The sequence below is a fragment of the Anser brachyrhynchus genome (assembly GCF_964034855.1).
Source record: "Anser brachyrhynchus genome assembly, chromosome: 10".
In the NCBI taxonomy this organism is placed as follows: Eukaryota; Metazoa; Chordata; class Aves; order Anseriformes; family Anatidae; genus Anser; species Anser brachyrhynchus.
In genome coordinates this window covers 11,241,914-11,262,992 of record NC_137705.1, presented here as the reverse complement: position 1 = coordinate 11,262,992, position 21,079 = coordinate 11,241,914, and the positions used below count along the sequence as shown (strand labels likewise).

General features: G+C 47.5%; 1 protein-coding gene across 49 annotated transcripts in view; it reads right to left on the bottom strand.

The window, feature by feature from the left end:
• LOC308200347 (uncharacterized protein) overlaps window positions 1-21,079 on the bottom strand; it is a 70,999-nt gene that overhangs the window by 35,981 nt on the left and 13,939 nt on the right. The gene's annotated exons all lie outside the window — the stretch shown is intronic.

The following is a 21,079-nucleotide window of genomic DNA, read 5'->3' as shown; positions in this document are numbered from 1 at the left end:
CACTTTGCTAAAGAGGTCAACTACCATGTACATTTCCCCATTTGCAGCCCTCCTATGGGTTTGATCTCCAAACAGGATGCATAAACCATCTGGAGGAGGAGGTCTTCACAGTGGGCAATACCCTAATGAAAAGAAATCATGCTGCCAGGCTGCAGATAGGGGAAAACATCTTTTTCCATGCCTTCCCTGAATAGAGGGACTGTCTACATGGGGCAGAGCTCACCACCATGACACTACTCTGCTTTGGGACCCACCAAATTGACCACATTTGGTTAGAGGACTCCAAACATAGGGACCCAAAGGGAAACTGCAGTGCTTTGTTACAAACATCTGAAATACTGCTTGCAGAGGCAATGCTCAGACATGAAGCAGGTGCCTGCTGCTTCCCTAGTGTAGAATCTACTCCAACAGGCTTGTTTTGCTAGCATCCGTGCATCAGTGGCAAATACCTCCCCCGTCTTGCTCTGCAGATGTCATAGCACTCTTGGCACTTTGCACCCAAAGTCCAGAGTTATCCTAAGGGCTTTGAGTTGTGCATCGTTTGGCAAGCAGGCTGCAGTAGTCAATTGAAATGTTCCCTACACGAGCTGTAGATGAAATACAGGGTGAGCGGACAGGAGAGGGGGAACAGTATTATCTTTTCTCCCTAATAAGGAGTGATATAGGCAGAGAATACAGTATACAGTTCACTTAACTAATTTTCTAACCAGCAGTCACTGCAATGTTCTCTCTAGGATTAGAAGGGACAAGGGTAGAGGCAGAATAATAAATCCAGACTGGCTTTTTGCAAGCTACAACCTTATCATTATAGGAAGGAGTTTAAGGACATCCACCGCGGGGAGAAAAAATTAAAACCAGAACCATTTCAGCTCACCCCTGGCAGCACAATTAATTAAAATTAAATTCAAGAAAAAAAAAGTTTCATATGCCATCTGAATAAAATCCCCCATCTAAACAGCATTCTGGGGCTATCTGTGCCAGTGAGTTGATTTGGATGGGAAGATGCCTCATCTTGGGATATAATGGATCCATTTCCCACCTGCCACCGCCACTTGGAATGTCAGCCCGCATTTGCAGCCAGCACTCTTCTCTTCCCTGAGAGCTGGGGCCTGAGGAAACCTAACAGGAGGTGAAGAGCAGTGGTGGGGAGGAGAGCCCTTGGGACACTCACTGGCTTTGGCCAATTCTCCCCCTTGCTGCTTGGCAATCTCCCCACAAAGTGGCAGGAGCATCCCTGTGTGAAGTCAGTCTGTTGTCACCAGGTGTCCCCCAGCTCTTGGGAAACAGTGGGGCACTGTTCAAAAGAGAGCAGAAAAATCAGCTGAGTAGATTTTTATTTTTTTGGAAGGGAGCTTTAATTCCTTTCCGTACTCCTCATCAGACAAGGCTCCCAAAGGGTAGAGGACAGCCCAAATGAACCAGCCTGCAAAGCATCCTTATTAGATTAGATGGCACTTACTATCCAGGCCACAGCCCCAAGGACTGGGAATTACATGAGTTTTCCATCTCTTCCCTTCCGTTGTAATCAATGGACAAAAAAATAAAATGCTAATAGGGGAAGAAGGTTAAGTCCCTTGAGGCAAACCCCCGTCCTGCAGCACTTGGTCACCTTTGGTAGCTTATAGCAGCTCAGGCTTTTATCTGCCCAGCCCTGTCCCACTCCCTGGCAGATGAGTGGTGTCACCATTTAAAAAGTAAAACCCAAGTGAGTAAATCTCTGCCACAGAGGTTTATCTCCCACAAATCAACATTACTCTCCTGCCCAGATCGGGTCCCCTTGCTTCAGTTTTCAGGCAGTCGAGAGAGCTCTGCTGCCTCTCACAATAGGCAAGGTAGCTGTTTTTAATCACCAGAACAGAGACTTGCCACTCGCATGTCTCCCACCACCAGTTTACTGTGTAATTGCATAATTATTTAGCGATGTCAAAAGTGCATCTAGATTACAGGAGACGAAGCTGTGAGTGTCTTTGAAGAGATGCTTAGGAAGGGCTTGCTATGATACAGATACACCTGCAGGCATGGAGAAGAGGAGATGGGGAAGCTTTTCTTTCAGACTGGGTCTCCAGAGGCTCTTTAGCCAAGAAAATGCGGTGGCATTATTAAAAATGATAATTGTGTCATGCAAAATGAAATGGCAGGTGGCAGGCAGACTTTGGGATGGAACAGGGGAGATGCGTATTGTTTTCCTGCAGCTTATGGTTATTACAGCAAGGCGAGTAGGGATTGATCCAAGAGTTAGCTGGCATCTTCTCACTGACTTCAGGGGAAGCTGGATCAGGCCTCAAAAAGTCAGGAGGAAGCTGAGTTCACTCCACTGGGGCTACTCCTGGTTTACACTAATGTGCAGGAGATCAGCCTGAGATCTGCTGCCTGAAAGTGCCTAGACTTGCCTGTCTGTATGGTCCTTCTGGACCCAGAAAGCCAAACCTGTGCAGCAGTATTCCTCTGCCTGTGTTTGAGGGGAGAGGAAATATCCCTGGATTTGCATTTTTGCATGATGGCTGATGAGATATTCTTTTGAAAGGAGCTGGAATGATTAGAGGTTGCAAACCTGACCTATAGACTAGAAAGCAAAGCTGTGGCTTTCTCTTTCTGAGACCCTGGCCCTAGAATGGCAAAGCACTTTGGGATAATGGGGAAAGAGGCTTGCATGAGTAGGGGGATATGAAGAACTGCTGGGGAGGGAGATAGTGAGAAATGCACAGCACAAAACCTAACCCAGCTGTGGGTTCATCGTGACACCCAGGTGGGACTGATGAACCGGCCTGGGGAAGGTGCACAGAGGAAAGGACCATTCCTCACCTTCTGCTCCCACCTTTACCCCACTCTCCTTTGGTGCTGCCACCTGACCAACCACCCAATACACCACCCTGTGCCCGGTACCTTCCCTGCTCCCTGCACAACACTGGGCTCTGGGTTATTCCCGGGGTGATACAGGCAGGGCTGCAGCAGTGTGAGCCAGAGCAGCTAAACTGCTTTTAAAGCCACTTAATAAAGCTAAGCAGAAAATCTAAAATGAGTTAAAGAAACCTAATGTGAATCTCAATTTTTAAAATTCATAACATTTATCAGTGTCTGCGCGAGTCCGTGTAACAGAAGTAAACATCGACTCCCATTGACTCTGCTGGCACCGCTGACAGCAGGATCAGTCCCTCTCTCTGCTGCTGGTGCTGCTGTCTGCAGGCGTGTTAGATGGATGTCTGTGCTACCTCAGCCAGGATCTTTTCTCTTGTAAGGGGCAAAGATCCTCAGTAGTCTAAGGGAGCAGGACAGAGGCACGTCCCGGTGCTCTGGGGGAAAGCATTTGCTGGAGCTCTTTTACATGCTGTTCATCTCTGACATTCCCTGCAAGCCGCACAAGTCCTGAAGCTGCCAGAAGGGGAGGGATAATCACCTCTGTGCTCAAGTCCTTCCTCCAAAGCAAAACGTTTCTAAAATTGGCAGCACTAAGGTGCCAATTGCATTCGAGACGTGTTTTGAAACGCTGGTGAGGGTCAGAGAAATGACTCTGGAAATGGCATCTTGTTATTGCACATGCTTGGTTTGTAGGCAAATTCCTCCCTGAGTCATATCTGCTGGGCTGGCTGACAAAAATAAACCAGCCCCAAGCGGCCAGCAGGCCAGTGCCTGCCAAGAGCCCGTGCTTGCAGGGCTGCCTTGTCCCTCGGCCCCAGACACCCAGCTGCAGCTCCCAGGCTCCTGCATATTTGGATGGCTCAGAAACTTCACGTCCAGGCCGCTCGACTGGGAGAGCCCCACAGCAGCTCCCAGGGGCTCTGCAGCTGCAGGCATGGGGTCTGGTGGCTCAATGCACCACCAGCCGTGATGCTGTGGGTGCTGCAAGGTGGCACGTGGGGGAGTCCCATCAGCAGAGGACGAGGGTGGGAAGGGCTGTTGAGAAGATCCCCCTTCCAGCCTGCTGACTTATTCCCGGGGATATAAGCAACAGTGACCCTCTCTGCCCGGAGAAGGACCCCTGTGGCTTGCCACTGATCATCCCCCCAAAAACGCTCCTCTGAACTTTTGTTTTCTGAGCCTTTTTCCACCATAACATCTATCAGGTTGCTGTCTTTTCACTCCTTCCTTTTCTTACAAAGTCTTCGCTCCAATTCGCTCCTCCAGATGAGACCAAAAGCTGCTAGCATTTATCACTGTCACCAAAGTATCCCTTTCTTCTGTTTGCTGACACTTCACCCACCGATCCCAATTACTGGCTGTCTTTCCTTCCATTCATACAAATTCCCCATGCAACTTTGGATCATCAATTTCCAGCAAATGGGCTCTGTGAGTGCCAGGCTCTGCCTCATCCCCCTGGCTGAGTGGCTGCCTCCGGCACGCAGCATCCCTACCGCTTCCAGGCCAGATGAATGAAACTTTGTCAGGAGATCAGCAAAGGAAGGAGAAAGGGCTCATTTCCCTTCCCACATTCCTCCTGAATTCACAGGAATTGAGTGAATAGCACCAGGAGGAACACTGCCCAAGTCCCAGATCCAGCACAGTTAAGCACTGGCAGTATGTGCAGAGCGCACTTAGGGACGCCCAAATTGCTGAAGGAAGTGGGAACCTTGAGAAGGGATGCAAGACGCACATTTCTGTGACCAGGCATACAGATCTCATCCACGGGCTGAAAAAAGCCTTCAGTGCAAGCCTTAATTCAAGCACTTATTCATCCTCTTGGAGCCCAGGGTGGTTCTTCCCCTCACCAGCCTGCTGCTCCCTGGCTCTGCTGGTGTCTGCAACGTGCTGCTGCCTCCTGTCTCAGCATGGGCCATAGCAGGGCATGTTCATCTAAGTGTGGAAATCACACGGATGCCTTCCACACAGCCCTTTGAACTTTTCAGTGCCTCCACATGTCACTTCTCTGCACCCTCAGCTTACGGGACTGATCAAAGGTGAGGAAGGAGAAATTTGGCTAGGATCCCCTTGTTAAAACCCTGACAGTAGGCACATTAGGATGCTACTAATAATCCTTCAGCTTCTTAGCATATGATAACTGCCTCCTAAAATATTAATCAAATCATAACATGTGATCCTAAAAATAGGCTTTCCGATTCCACTCTGCTCTCTCCTTAAAGTTTCTTGGGTGGTTTAGAGTTGTTGTGGTTTAACCTTTTCTGGCATTTCACTGATTGTAACAACTGCTTTTCCAGAGAACTGCAAAACCTGATGCCCTTTCCCGGCATGTACACACACACACACACACACACACACACCTACCTACAAACACCATTCTGCTTTCCCATTTTTTGGTGCAAGGATCCCTCCACCAGTATGCAAATAAATTAATCCACCCAAGGAGATCAGAGGAATTTATTCTAAAATATGGTGCTGCATAATCACGACCTCTTTTCAGCACGTCTCACCACTTCGCCTTTCCCAACACCTTCAGGACAAGATGCACACAGGCAGATTTTGGGGAAGCTGAGCAGCACCCGTGCCCCTTGCAGGTCTGTGAGAACCCTGACTTCATTGCCTCCTTCCACTGCTGCAATGCTAATGGATGAAGTTCTATAAATATTTGATTGACCTGTCACTGCCATGCTGCTCTCATTTATCACTTGCTCAAGTTGGATCTGAATTACTTTGGAATATTTTGTGCCATCTTTACAGAGTGTTCAATTCTTCCTCTGCCTCCCCCCCTACCCCCTGCTCCTCTCTTCTTTGGATGCAGCACAGCCCAAGTAGGAGCATCCCCCCAAAATGGCAAAGGACAGAGCTGAGCGCCTGGGGCAGCGGGGCAGAGAAACTGAATTGAAAGAGATGCAAAAATAAACTGGATGGGGCAGGGCGATGTAGGAAGAACCCACCCAAGCCTCAGTGTGAGGGAGTGCATACCTCAGCGTATGAGATCAACAGCCCCTTCCTGCAATTTCCATAGTGCTGAGTCCCAAAAGAGGGTTACAGATTTACAAGGAATTCAGGTAATTTGCTCGTCATGGTACCCATAGGAAGTGAGTAATTCTCCCATGCTCACCGCTCTAATCAGAGTCTGGGTATTTTACTAGCAAGGGCTCTGGAATATATTAGGAGATATAGTCCATACAATCAAATTCTATTCTGTTCATTTTCACTCCTGTCTTCTCTAGATTTTTACATTTGGGATGAAATCAGCAAATTTTAGGGCTTGCCGAGATTGAAACGACTGTGTTTAGCGATGCAGCCCCTAAGCATGCAGAGAGCAGCGCTGCTTTGCGCACAGTAACGAGTCCCCCTGGGGAGCTTGCAGCCCCCAGCGCATGGGGCTTCCCAAAGCCCTTCACCCCATGGTACATCTGCTAACCCCGCTCTGCCCCCCACTGCAAACCTCCCCCAGCTGCACACACCCACACCAGCACTGTCACGGCTAGTCCATCCCTGCTGCCTTCCCCATGGATCCGCCTTCCCCATGGATCCCACCCGGCCTTTCACCATGGACCCAGCCTGCAAAGTCCCAGGGCTGACCCAGCTCCGGGAGCTGCTCTTGGCATAGGTGGCATACAAATCCCATGGGCTGGGCTGCCTCCGCACAAATAAATCCTCTCAGCCCTCGAAAAACAAAAGCCTGACACATTGAACTACTTCTATCATTAGAACGACCCCTCTCATTAGCTCTCCCCCTCTGCCTCCTCCCTTCCTCGTGTCAGCAATATGCTGATCCATCCTGCTTATACCAGCTCTTACCTATACTCCAATTACTTTTTCATCTCCCCCACCGGCTGTTTTCAATACTATTATCTGCTGCATTTGCTGGATCTGGCTCTCAAGCGCTTGACTGATGCCTGATTCCTGTAACCAGAACATGTCTGTTGATTGGACTGTCAATGGATTTCTTGGCAGAAAGGGCATTGGGCCTTGCAAATGTGAAACTGTATTTCAATCTCATTTAGGAGGAAAGAGAAAGGAGAAAGAAAAATATCCTAAAGCCACATTTTTCCTTGCTCTCTTTGAACAAGTGCTTTAAGTAAACAAGCATTTTACCGTTTTTTAATAAGGTCATTTGTGACATCACTTTCTTATCAGAAAAGGAACATTTTGTCTTGTGTATTTTCAACACTGGAATGTCCATCTTGATTTTTTCAGTGGAAAGCTTCTACTGATTCTTCTCTGGGGAGGAAAAGGAAGAGGGGAGGGAGATGTACATCCATCCCTGTCTTCTGGCTGCCTGCAATGACACCTCGCTGTAACAAGAGCGCGCCAAACCATCTCCTGGCCAGCCCTCTGCATGCCTGCTTGCAGCCAGAGCCTCTCTGGAAGAATGCACCTTTGACTTTCCTAAATAACAATGCAATTACCTTCAAAAGCTGGCAGCCAAAGTACGTGCTGAGAAATGGCTACCATTAAGAAGAAATTATCCTCTCTCAGGGAACGGCCAATTTGTTAACTCGTGAAGGAGGAGAAAGAGCCCAGCTCCAGACCATGTGGGCGTGAGGATGGCGGTGGGAGAGAGGCTGCTTCCAGCCAGCCTGCGCCCAGGGCTGGAGGAGCCTCCTGGGGTTTGGAGGATGAGCCCCAGATGACTTGGATCTAGTGTATTTTGCTTTTGTCCTTTACAGGTGCAAATCAACAGGTGCACGCCATGCAATCCTCTCCATGCATGGGGCAGATATCCCACGGAGTCACACCATACGTGGAGGCCTTTCATGAGGAGCCACCAAAAAATCCCATTGCTGGAGACCTGACCTCAAACACACCCAGCCTTGTCACCTCCCTTGGACTAAAAGAAGGTGCCAGAATTACTGGCATCACCTGATCTGCAAAAGCTCCCAAGGTCTGAGGCTGGGTTTGCAAAGCAAAGTCAAAAGCAGGGGAAGACAATTTTTCAGACAGGAAGGACTGAGGCATAAATAAATTATGTGAGGTTGGCTTCCATTGGTCTGTACCTTTAGGGCTGAGACAGGTGAGCTCTCACGCACAAAATGTATTTTCCCACTGACTTATCAAGGGCTCTTCAATGCAGGAAACCAAGATAACTGTGATCTATGCAGAAAGATTCAGATTCTGTTTAACATTAGAGGCAATCTTTGATATTGCACCAAGCTACAGGGAGCACCGTGTGACATTTTCATATCTCAGTGCAACCCTAAGAAGCCCACCAGGGAGTTATCTGGGAACACAGCTGAAATCACTGGTGCTGACAGGACTACGTCTGAAAATATTAGCATGTTCAAACTCAGAGGCTTGCTTGAGACCTTTCTGGAAGACAAAAACAACTCAATGACTTGGAAACAGATCTGGTGGGCTCATAGTGCTAAAAAAACAGCAGCAGAATAGGGAAACTTTGAAGATGACAAGATTTTCTAGGTCATGTTGTCTTTTCCTTCCCCCTTGGCTAATACAGAGTGTTTTGTACAGTGTAGCCTTGAGACCTCCTTCCAAACCAGCCCTAAATGTTACAAAGCAATGCAGTTTGACAACTGCTCAGCAGATACACACAGGCGTTGGCTTTGTAGGTGCTGAAGCTGCTGGTGTATAGCTGTTAATCTGAGCAAGTACGTTTTGAATATTTATTACTTTTTTAAGAGGAATGAGCTTGGGGAAAAAAAAAAAAAGTGTCTGGAAGCAGATTGTGCAGAAAACCCCTCCATGAATAGAGACAGATAACTGCTTTCCTCCCTCTGAACAGCCCTGGCCACGTTGCTGCCATCCTGCTTTCCTTCCCCTGCTCTCGTGGTTATGGTGAGACAGCCCAGCTGTGGAAGAAGGCATGGACATTGTGCCCCATCAGTGTTTCCTGAGGGAAAAAAATGGTAAAATGCTGATAGAACAGGCAAAACAGGACTTTGCAGCCTAAAAGTCAGAGCAGGGACAGAGCCAGGCCTGCTGTGGGTGATGGGGGAATGAAAGTGCTGCAAATGGAGATCTGAGCATGGTTGGTGGGATTTCTGGAGAGTCAAGGCCACTTCTTCTTGTGGAGAGAATGAAGCTTCTCCCTCTAGATTCTTCCAGGAGAGATACTATACAAGCACAGACAGCTGCAGTGAGAAAAAGGTGATAACAAAAGATGTAGACGTAGAGTAGCATCTATCAGCTCCTCCAGGCCAAGCGATGGTCTTGAAGGATGGGCCAGCATGGAGAGAGCTCAGGGAGGGCAGTGTGAGCACATCTGCCTGGAGACAGTCTGCTCCTATAGAAGTACACCGGCCATGAGAGTTGGTCTTTCAGCTCAAAAACCCATTCTGGGGAGGTGAAGGAGACTCAGGAGAGGTTTCCTGGCTGGGAGACTGCAGAAGGCAAGTCATGACTTCTCCTAAAGTGATTTGCAGAAAGTCAGAAGCAATGACTATTTCAGAACTAGCACTGGGCTCCTGCATTTTACAGATGCTTATGTCCAAAGCCAGGACCTCGTTTCTCATGGCCACAACCCAAACACTCCAGCTGCAGACAAGCCCAGGGGAGCATCAGCTCCTGCTGCAGCACTGACCACGGACACCACCTCCCTGCGCTGCCAACATCCTCCTCCTCCGTGCAACCTGGCTGAAGCACAATTAGGGGAAGGCTGACAGAGAGGAGGGAGAACGAACACCACAGCAGCCTGAAAAGCAGCAGCAGCAGGCCAAGAGGAGGTTATTCCCCTGATACATCTCCTTTCCCCCCTCCCCGTCATGCCAGCAGCCTCTTTAGCTTCACACAGAGGTGGTGAGGATTCATTAGTTAATGTTTGTGAAGCGCTGTATAGATGGAGAGAGCTATGTAAGTGCTAAGTATTATTATTATTACAGAGAGTCGCTGTTAAGGCAATGGATATGCTCTTAAGTGTCATTTCATATTTAATTAACGTACAATAATTGTCTTCCTAAACCTGGAGGTAAATCTTTATTCCTGACACTTCCTTTAAAGAGACATCACGGCGGTGCTGCTGCTAATGGGCCTCCTCCCTGGTACGGGAGGAGTGGGATGAGCTGGGAGCAGGTAGGAGAGTTGCTGGAGGGGACGAAGGCAGTGGGAGACTTTTGTCTTCTCTACCATACCCCCACGTATGCATGTCTTGGCCCCATGATGAGTTTGGGCTGTGCTCACTGAGCTGCCCTGAGAGGTTTGCTTTGCCAGCCCCAGGGCAGGCTGGTGATGCCCTAGGGCGAAGGGCAGAGATCCCAAAAGACGCAGCAGGACCTGGCAGAGGGCACGAGCCCGCGGCCTTTCCTGCACCACATGCTGCTTCTGAGTAACTAAACACAGCTGCAGCTGTGCACCTTGCCACTGCGGGTAGAATTAAAGAAACAAAAAAGGAGGCTGAAGAAACACGAAAGCGCAGTACTGGGAATTTCCCTGCTATTTTTCAGGAACATCTTTGCCAAGAAATGGTATTCTCAGAGCTAGGCTACGTATCTTTTACCAACAGAGGGAAGCAGGGAGAAATCAGCTGTGGGACCATCTGCTCCTCTAGCAAGCGGGAAGGGGAAGCCACCTCTCCCACCTCCCAGTGATGTTTGCATTTCCAAGAGAGCCCAGAGAAGTAAAAAAAGAAGCAGTCCATCATTAGCTCAGAAATAACCCGCCTACGGGAGCCACAGAAGGATGCCTGGGCCCTTCATGCCTGTCTTTCTCACCCAAATGTGTGTTTTCTCTCCTCTTTGTTGACAAATCAGTGCCCTCTATGGGCCCTCGGCTGGCATCTCTCTAAGGAACCCAAATGACTGTTTCCTTGGGCTGCTCTTGGGGAGTGAGATGCTCAGGGGGACCCAGCTGGGGTGCCGAACCCTCCATCCCTGCCACCCCTTCCTAACGGCAGCCCCTGGCTCACATTGCTCTCACCATGCTCCTGCACACACGCGTGCCCTTCCTGCACCAAAACCAGCCCCATTCAGGTCTCCTGGATGTCCCTCATCAGCACTAAGTGCTCTGAAGGTCACAGGCAATAAGGCTCCCGAAACAGCCAAGGACCAGGCTTTCGCCTTGCTGTCGCCCTCCACCACCCCCCTGGGACCCCCGAAGTGACGGGGCCTGGCAGCTCGCTCCTCGCCTCCCCCTTTCTTCCACCGCTCTCATTTATTTCAATTTGCTATGCTTTCCTCCCTGGCTCTCAGCATCAGCTGGGGACAGGGAGAGGAGGAGGGGAGGAGAGAAGAGGAATGGCTTCATGGTGAAGAGGCAGGGAAACCCTTGCACGACAGTGGGTGAGGGTCTGCAGGCAGGTGGGGATGTAAAAGGGAGGTGGGATGCAATACTGGCAGCTGAATGGCCCAGCAGGAGCTGCAGAGGCGAGTGGACATCGTACTGATGGCGAGATTTAAAAATGTAAACTTGGCTGTGGGGTCAGACTGGGGGTCACTGAAAAATCAGCCAATATCTTAGGCTGATTTCGGGCATAACCTCCCGCAGTTCAGAACATAATGGGGTCAGTGAACTGGCAAAGTGCTGTCAGGACCTTCCCCTGCACTTGTGGCATCTTGGACTGCTCCAGCTGACTATTTCGCTGCCAGTCCCCTGGATCCAGGGCAATGCATGCTCAGGGACAGTGAGGCAGGGGAAGGTCTGGGGCATGGGCTGGACTGCAGGGTGAACGGCACTTTTTTTTTTTTTAAAAGTCATCCCCAGCAAAGACACTGTGTTCCTGTGATGTGTGGTTAAAGGGAGGGGGGGGCCTGCACCTCTGCAACAGCACAGCTTGACCTCTCTGCTCCGCATGGGTTTTGCCCTTCTTGCTAGGCCCACAAATACCTCCACTTGCCAGGAATGTCCTTCACTCACTGCAGCCACCCTTGCAGACACAGGATCTGCATTCATCACCTCCTGCTCCCCTTCCTTTGAGTGTGCTGTTACACATTGCCACCCAAGAGCTCTTGCAGCAGTCACTGAGGCACTTCAGACTGCACATAATCTGGGTGTTTTGCAGAGCAGTCCAACTCTCTGGTCCTCCAGAAATCCAAATCAAGGTACCTGTCCTGCCCTTTAAGACCCTGTAATTCCCACACATGGCTCATGATACCTGTAGAAGTCCCTTCCCTGAGGAACCAGACTGATGTGCTATGTTACCTACTACCCAGGAACCTATTTTCATGGCTCCTTGTTCTGTATTTGTTCTCAGCAGATCCTTGGGGAGATTGTTTCCAGGGTCTGCCCTTTTTTTTTTCTTATAAATCCCCCCACAATGCCTATAAGGAACTTCCCAGTCAAGCCAACTCCTTGTGGATTTTGTTTGTTCTTTGTACTTATTCAAGCCATAGTCTTGAAGGGAGGAGCAGTGGAGATGCTCTTGATGAAGGACAGAGCTAAAAAGAGGACGCTTCAAGTTAGCATATAAAATCAAAACCTGAAGCCATTAAAAAAACAGAGCAAACAGGTGACAAACAACGTATATACTTACTGCCAACATGATCTCCTGTCTGACATGCTGAATTATAGCATGCATTTTTAATCCATCTTTGGGGCAGAGTTTCAACCAGCCTCCCTCTCTAGAAATATATCACATGCATTTTGGATATTGTTGTTCATTGGTATTATCAATACCCTCCTTTTCCCAAGAGCTTTCTTCAATAGTCATCACTCTGCTTTGCAGGCTGTCCAGTAGAAAACTGGAGCATTAACAAAGAACAGGAGGAGAAAAAGCAAAAAGGAAAACTTCGTGCTCGCATCACAACAAAACTTAAGAGCAGGAGATGGAAGATAATGTCACTGCCAGTTCAAAAGCTGGATACAAAAACATAATTAAGGTGCCTGTATTTCAGCTCATCGTCCAGAAAGTGTACTGGCATCTGAAAGTACATAAATACTCACAGTAATCTAGCATTTTCAGGATGTAAGTGCATTTCTACCTGTTAAAGGGAAAGGCAAGAGAGAATCCAGTTGCTATGGAAATCAGGCCATCTCCATGGGAATTCAGAAAGTGGAGTATCCTCTTGGCCAGTAAATCAGACACTGAGCAGCCATCTCTGGACCACGGCATGGAGTGAATCTGAGCTGCTCACAGGGCACATTGTTTCCCCAGCACTGCTGCCCTATCTCAATATCAACAAAATTGGTGAAAAGCTGGGTTCTTTCTGGAGTTAAGAATTTGTTTTGTGGCGTGCTCCTGTGAAGGTGTCTCTTTGCTTTAGCTGCAGTTATTGGGATATAGATTTGTGTGGCTTGGAAAAAAAGAAACTCTTGGTTTTGCACCTCAGCGACTGGTTTTTCTTTCACATTTGTTACTGTGGAATAAGAAAGGGTCAGGTACACAGGGAGTAGAAGGAAACAAAGGGCACGTTAAAGAACACGAAAAGGGGGAGCTGCCATACAAGTTGGAGGTTTGCTCAGAGGTTGGGGCCCCGCAGAGGACCCCAAGCACAAGTCTCCCAGTCAATGTCCCTGTGTCTGGGGTGTCACCTTATGGATGAGACCAAGAAGCTTTGAGATGAGGAATGCCACGGGGTGCTTTGCTGTAGAGCTCTTTGGTTTTGTCATTGCATTTAATCACTAGTGGGCATCTGGTTCCTAGGGCCCAGGAGACTGGATATGGCCCAGCTGAAGTAGAAAGCTTTGACATGAGCACCAGTGCACAGACAATTGGCTGATGGAAAACAGGTGATGGACTTACTGTGCTGAAATCCTTGCTCCAACTGCTATGCAAACACCATATATTACAGCTGTAAGTCCTGTATAAGCCAGGAAGATTAAAAAACACCTTGCAGAAAAGAGCTCCAGTCGGATGTACTTTTGTTGAAGAGAACATCTATGCAGCGGTACAAATGCACATAAGTCACTCAGCACTAGTGAAGTTAGTGGGGCTCTATTTGAGTATATCTCAGCTGGGTAAGTAAGGCTCACAGGCAGATGTGTGTTGAAGGACATGCCTGACATTGATGGCAAAGTGTAGATTTTTACAGATTCATTTAGAGTTTTACAGCACAGGTTAAGTTGCCCAGCTTAATTTGCAATCATTTAAAGTAAGGGTTAAGAGAAGGTCAGAGGCTACTCCACATCAGAGGGAAACCTCTGTAGTACTTGTCTGCTTTGACCTTTTCGGTGCTTTCTGATTCCACTGACCAGCTGAGCTCTTTACAGCACTGTTAACCTGTGAGAAATGTGTGGAGTGGTCGTCTCCCACAGTAAAGCAGGAAATTTTGAAAGGTTAAAGTAGTTGAGAATATTCCTGGCAAGAAGAGCAGGTACGGAATCCCTGTGTGTGAGGAGCTTCCTGCTCCGCAACTTCTGCATTAGAAGTAAACTCAAGAGGATGTAAGGCAGGGCAGTATGTGGCTGTACCTAAGCTCAGACATCTCTGTTTGGAAATTATCTCAGCAATCAGCTTGGTGGAGATGGTGTTCAGATACCAGTAGGGATCCATGCTGTCTCAGAGCTTAAAATATTTATATATACATATATATATATAAAATTCCAGCAGTAACACCAAACTAGGGACTGAAGTCTTTCCCAAACTTCATATGCAGAACGTGGGGAAGCACAAGGTTTCGATGCAACTGGAGCTAACAGCAATGAGCACTGACTCTGTAGTGGATGGGTTATCATCTCTCACTTCAGCAGTACTCAAACAGTAAAATCTCAGTGATCCATGCTCCACATTTTTAATGCTCTCTATTTTTTTCCCCCTGATGTTTATGTTCCAAGTTCTGCAGCTCTCTTCTGCCTTTAATGAGGCAAAATGGAAAAGTCATAAAACCATGCTGCCATAGTGAGTAAGGTCTCTGGTCCTCTCAGTATTGCATCTTCGTGGCAGTGACTGGTCCCATTTTCTTTGAGGAAAGTGCAAAGGACCCCAAATGGAGCATCCCCTTTCCCTCAATTTCCTCCTAATCACTGGGTACAAGCTAGCTGTCAGGTGCCCGTTCAGATTTTGCTGGTGCCACAGATACCCAGAGAGGGGAAGAAGGGGATAGTTTGTTCTGAGAAACAAGAGGGGCATTATTTCATTGCGCTACACTCCAAATATACAGAAAAGGTCAGAAGTCTCAGCTTTTGCCCTAGGACTTCTGACTGCTGCAGGCTAAGCCTCCAACTCAGATCCATGTCAGAGAGCAGAGGGAAATAGCACATCATTAAAAATTCAACTTGTCCAATACATTGGTCAGGGCTGACAGAAATTTTTCAGTCTGGAGGTCTCAGAATAAAATAAAAGGGGCCCTGCCCCCACCCTCCTGAGCCTCCCCTCAATGGGTCGCTCCAGCTTTATCCATCCCGATGAAGCACAGGAAGAGCACAAAAATGTCATTTGCCTTTCCAGACCACCTTTCAGCACAGCAGGGAAAAGGCTGGCATTACACATGCTGATAGCGATAGCACATGATATGTAGTCAGCAGTTTGTTGCAATCAGAGCTTCTGCTGAGCACGTATAAAGCCTGCCCCTTTCCTGTTAATTGAATGTAAGCCCTTTGGTACTTTTCTCTCTTTGATCTCACTTCGAATGAGACGTAAGGCTATTAAGGCAGAGGAACTGGGCGAGTACAATGCTCGCAGTAATCTGTGTCAGGATGAAGGGATGTTACGCAAGAGACTAGGAATGAGATGGAGCGTGATTTTTTTTTTTGCACATTTTCCAATATAATCCCAAAGGGTGCTTTTTAATATTCACCGGATAGCAACTACAAAGCAGTAACACTGATGGACACAAGGTGAAAAAATCATGCAACAAACACGTGTAAAAGAGCTTGTTTGCGCCAAAACAGCCCTGCATCTCTATGGGAAAGACTACCTGCTTGCAGGGGATATAAATGACTCTTTGAAGCAAATGCATGTCACTGCATTCAGCATGCAGCATTACTGCAGGAGTTAAGTACAATGAAACACGGTGCTATAGAAAATTGCTAATCGTATTGAAACCAAAGTGAGAAAAAATGCAAAATAAAAAAAGGTTAGAAGATGATTACTTCAATTCATTTGGTACCTGGAGCAATTACTGTTTGGAATAGGGATGACTTGTAGGTGAAATAGTTAGGTCTGCAATAGAAACTGCAGACACAATGTTAATAGTTAAAATGTCAGTGTTAGGCATCATTAAAGGAAAAACCCTATCTGGGTTCAGTATTTTCTTCCACACCACAGTGAACACTTATATAACATGCTACATATTTCAAAGCAAGCTATAAAATTAGCTAGTAAGTGCACGTAACACCTCTTTGAAGGGCTGCACTTTTCAGACGGTGTTAGGTATGTTGTAACATCCCATTTTTCAGATTTAGGGATTTAAAATTATGAAGCCAAAGAAACTGGGTTTGGAACATATAAAAATGCCTATTTCTGATCTGAAAGGACATTCAAACTGGCTATTATTTCATCATTAAGGTTCACTGGGATTTTTTTGAACGCTATTCCTAAAAGCTTGGAAAGAGAAAAAAATGAAGAAAACCTGAAGCACTTCAGTGTGCTTTCATTTTCTGGTTAAAAATTAAACAAGAAAAAGTTATGCGGAACAGTTAAAGCCCATGTGAATCTTAAAATAATGAGGGCATTTTCAGCCAGCTCTGACCAGAGCTGAGGATGTACAGACCAAGAGCGGCAATTCATAGGTGCTACAGATCCTCATGCTGAATAAAAACCTGACCATCTATTTCAGCACCTACAATCACCTGTCCGGTGCCCCCTTTTTTTTGCTCATTTGGTGCCCAGGAGCTTTCCCCTCTGTTTCCTGGCTCGTGAGGAGCAGCCGGACGCTCTCTGGTCCCACTGCTGCTTTTCCCATGTTCTGCACCTACTGCAATAATCCAGGCCACCTGGCAGTGCTTTTTAAGCAGGGAAACATGTTCCTGCAGTTGTTTTGGCAGGACTGGGCTCTGCCACAAGGCAGCAAACCCTTTCTCTTCTCTACCCGTCTCCGTTTACAGCTATTTGATGCAACTTCTCTCCCTGGCTGCTCCTGGAGGGGCTGGGGCTGACCCATCACACCCAAGAGCTCTGCCCCAGAGCTGCTGAAAGGTGTTCAGCCCCATGGCAAAACCCTTCACCCGAGCCAGGAGCATCCACCGAGACCACCAGCGTGTTTGGTTTCACGGGGCTCTCCCACCCTCACCAAGTGATCCCCTCTGTGCTGATGCTCAGCAAAAGCCACCTCTATGCGGCAAGTCCCCATCCTCCCTTTAGGGGACAGAGCTTCCCAATAGCTCGTTTGATTGTCTGTTTTCAAAATATAATCACATGTGTATAATAAAAATAACATCATGCTGACTTGCTTCCTGTGAAAACAAGTTCCAGTGCTAAGAAACTAAACATAATTTTAAACGTTATCATCCAACTAATCGTGTTTTACCTCTGTTGCTATTCCATTTCAGTCCATATAATTTATCTGGTATGAACCTGGGTCAGCTTTGCATATGTCCAATCTATTTTATATATACATGTTCACTCTATTTGCACACTCAGATGGGAGACATATGCCTCTTCTCATTTGGGCAGGCCATAGTGTTATTAAAATGGAAATGCACAGGCTTTGGGATCCAACTGCAACATATGTTTAAAAACGAAAGATAATTCTTTACTTGTAACTACCAGAAGAACTTGGAGCTTTTGACTCCATGTATAATTACCATGAGACCTTAACAGCTTAATTCACTAGGTAATTACATGGTTATTTTTTGTTCTATAAAAGGTAAAGAGGTAACATTTAATTTACAGGGTGCTGCATAATCCTGTAATTACTCGGTAATTTCCGTGTCGTCACACAATAAAAGCAGGGGCCTTTCCATGGCCCAGATATGACATGATGAAAAGTCAAGTTCCACTCTGCACTGTCAGGAAAACTGGGGGACTTCTTTGCCTCCTTGAGATGGGAAGTTGAGGGAATGAGAAGTCAAGAAAATGAAAGACATGGGCCTTTAGTGCAGGGACAGCAGTTTGCAAACAAGAAACTTCGCTCCTGGGTCAGCACCATCTCATGTGCTCCGGCTTTGCAAAACCAGCATCCCCCTGGGCTCAGGGCCCCTGTGCCTCTTTTCTTGGTTCATGCCATTACAGTCATGTATTAGGGGTATTTTTTCCTCCTAGGAGGTGAAAACCTGTGATATGCTTTTTTTTATTTCTATCTCTGGCTTGTTATTATTTGTATCAAGCAACAGCTAGTTTGGTTGTTCGGATAATTTCTCCAGGTCTCATCATAATGGAGCAGTAGTGGCTGTGAGAAAGATGGCAATTCCTGCCAGAAACAAGCCCGTTTATATTCACTCACATAACTGTGGCTGAGCTGCCCAACACTTGTTACCCCAATATCCTGACCTGGAAGCACCTGTATTGGTGAGATGTCAGGAGGACATTTCTGACCACACTAAATGTGTCCTTGCTCCTGCCATGCTGCTCGCTGTTCCCTGGCTCTTCTCCCGCTCTGTGAGCACAGCAGCCTGTGCTCGTTATACTGGCCTTTCCACCTCATCTACACATTTAACCACTGCATCTTGTCAGATAGGACTTTGTAGATATAAACACCTGATTTACCCAGAAAAAAATCAGCCAGAGAGTCTGGTTGCAACTCCTTGCACCCAGGCATCACTCTCCCCTGCAAGTTATACTGTGTTCAAAAAACACCCTTAAAAACAGCAGAATCTAGCCCCTGAACAGTGTTGGGTACCTGTAGTTTCTATCATCAAAGGGCCATGCAGGCACTCCATGCTCACATTCAAATGCAATGTGACATTGGCTCTCGGGCAGAGGCAGCATGAGAAAGTTCCTCTCCCTGAAGTCCCATGGGAGAATTCGTCCTGGGCTGAGCCCACAGCCAGGAGCCAGCACACATTTATATAAATAAAAGCAGCACCTGCAGTTCCTAACAATAAAATAAAGAGCCTATTAATCTTCATGTTGCAGGGTATCAGTGGCTAGCACCAGGAAATAATCTCCCCCATCCTGGGACGGCAATGCGCAATTGCCTAGTTACAGTGGCAAGCATCCCTTCCTTTCCCCGGACTGTATTTCCAGTCCCTTTTCCTCTCTGGTCGCTGTCATTGTTTCCATGCTGCCCGCCAAGCCGCAGTGAGATCACACATGCTGGGAGCAGGTATGGCACAGCAGCAAATGGGATTTCTGAGGTTTAGTACAGGGCTCTGCTGTACATGCAGCTCTGATTAAAAAATATCTTTATTCTGCCCGTATACTGCAGGCATCCACTCCCACCGCTCTTGACATGATAACCCATAAAAGCTGTGGTCTAATGCATTAATAATCCACGAGTAAAGGTCCCAAAGTGCCCATTGACATTATAGCCATTAAGGTGCAGTGTGTCAATAACAATACAGAGCACAAGAGCAGACACGCTGCCCGGGTGTGCGCGAGCACGCATACCCTCTGCTGTTTAATCCTGTGCAGTATATTTCCTCTTTGCATCAGCTCCTCTGATCTTCGGGGACTAACAGGACAAAAATCCCTTACGACTGCTACCGTGTGCATTTAACAAGGAAGAACGAGCAGCTTCATCCCAGGAAGGATGGAGCACGGAGAGACTCCCAGCCTGCCGCCTCTCACACGTACAGTAATTTATTGCGCTGACACTGTCTGACCACAACAACATTCGTGCACTGTTAATTTCGATGACATTTTCTGTTAACACAAACAGAGCGGTGCCCTCATCTGGGATGCCAACACACCACAGATCTAGGCACCTTTGTCAGAGATGGAGATATTCCATGCAGGCCTATAAAAAGGAAAATTAATTGTGTCTACACACCCACACGCTTTCTTAAAATACCACTAATATTTTACATTTCTCCAATGGCTTTTATCCTAGAAGTTTAGGAAGCAGTGTGAAACCTAATGTCTACAGCAACTGGCCCTGCTCCCTGGGAAGAGAGCTCTCTCTGCAGTACGACACCTGGCAGCACCTCAGAGCCACCATCAGTCAGGACAGGACACGAGGATGGGTCTGGTCATCTCTTAAACAACAGCTGATGAGCAGCAGGTGATGTAAAAGAAGTGATGCAAAGGACCAGCTCCTATGATGTCATACAGCCTTTTAAAAAGACATCATTTTGGAAATGAGCAGCTCTCCGTAGCATTTTATAGGCACTGCAAGGGGACCTTGCCCCAGTGTTCACAAGCACTGTGGGTGGCTGAGCTACCATGCTCTATGCCAGGTGCTCAGCAGAGCACACAGAAGCCTTGCTGGGAGGCCCCTGGGTCCTTAGGGCATCAGGATACCAAAAATCTATCATTCAGATGATAGTTACTACTCCTCTTGTTTTTTCTTCACCTCTATATACCCTCTGCTTAGAATTCTGGGCTCACTGACTCTCTCAGTGGGTCAGTGATGTTGCCCCACATGGAGCTGTAAGGAGCAGCAGGATGTCTTCTCTTCATCCTTCCTTGGAGGAAGCATCTTTCCCAAGGACAGGTGCAGCCATGGACAGAGGTGGGGAGGAATGAGGAGCAGCAGAAACCAGAACAGAAAAATCCTGGGTATACAGGAGGCCAGGGGAGCTGTCACTTGTACTTTACTGGACCAGCAACTGCCAGGACATCTTTGGCTGCAGAAGCAGGTTCTCTAGACCATTGCTTCACTCTGAGCACCACTGCAATAGGGATGGTGCAGAAGGAAGGCACCTTTCACCCCCTCTGAGAATGCACTTGCTGACAAGCCAAAGCAAGAGCAGAAGTGCTTTGGGTCTTGCTGGTCAACTTCCCCTAACTTACTGCTGAAGCAAAGGGAAAGTAGAGCTGACTTTCTGAAAGGGCCAGAGCAAATTACAGCTCTGCTCTGCCCTGGAGTTGCAAGGAACGAGAAGCACATCTTGTTGCTGACCTACAGCAGAAGAGAGTGACAGTGAAAGAGAGATCTGTTTGGCTGGCCCATGACACTGAATTTAAAAAAGAAAGATTGCTCGGTCCAACCAAGCGAGAAATCTTCTGCATTTTCACAGAATATTTTTTTCATGACTAGGTTAACCCTACGATTAACCCTAGGCCAGGCATCAGAAGCTCTGCTCACCAGTGAAGGAGGAATATGAAATATTGCTTATTTGATTCTCAGAGAGAGAAAAGGCCAAGTGACAGACATGCTGAAATGAGCAGCCCACTTTCAAATTTAGGGAATGATAGTGCAACGTAGAGAGCCTGAACCAGCCTGCCAGAAGTTGCAGTAAAGTTAGAGAAAAACAACAACAGCCAGAAGTTGGCAGAAGACTTCCTAGTTCCACCCACACAGGAGGCCAGAAAGAGAAGAGGAGAGGAGAAAGGGCTGGGTTTTGAGGC